Source organism: Manacus vitellinus, unplaced genomic scaffold, assembly GCF_001715985.3.
Source record: "Manacus vitellinus isolate BGI_N305 unplaced genomic scaffold, ASM171598v3 scaffold_12_pilon, whole genome shotgun sequence".
Classification (NCBI taxonomy): Eukaryota; Metazoa; Chordata; class Aves; order Passeriformes; family Pipridae; genus Manacus; species Manacus vitellinus.
The window spans coordinates 9,929,557-9,930,101 of record NW_021938949.1 but is presented as its reverse complement, the minus strand read 5'-3'; positions in this window follow the sequence as shown (position 1 = coordinate 9,930,101).

The window sequence follows — 545 nt, the reverse complement described above, 5'->3', positions numbered from 1 at the left end:
GGGGGTGCCCCACGGGCTCTGGAGCGACGCCGGGGAACTCCCGAGCGGCTCCCCCGGCGCAGCGGGGCGCGGGGGTGTCTCGGCTCTCCCGCTTGAAGCCGGCACACAGGGAGGCGGGCGCGCAGCCATCCAGGTGTTTCCCAGCGCCATCTCCCTCTTCCCTCCTTCCCTCGGTACCCTCGAGGTTTGTGTTTGTGTTCTCTCCCCAAAATACCGGTGGAGATTGGGAGCATCGCTCACATTGCGCGGGTTTTCTGCCTCGGAACAATGGCAGGGGCACAGCCGCCCTAAGACTAAAACAGACCCCAAACTTGGAGTTTTCTTTGCGTGCACTTCGCTGTACTCTGGTTAATGTTTGGTTTTTTTCCCTGATACATTTCAGTAGTCTTGGAGGGACTTCAGCAGGTGAATAGATGCAGTACTTCTGTTAGCTGAACTAACACCTCTCAAAGAAAGAAGTAGCCTCTCAGGAAAGAGGAATGCTTCAAAAGTTATAAAAATTACATAGCAGACACAGTCCCAGTCATCAAGCATGGGTTGAAGCT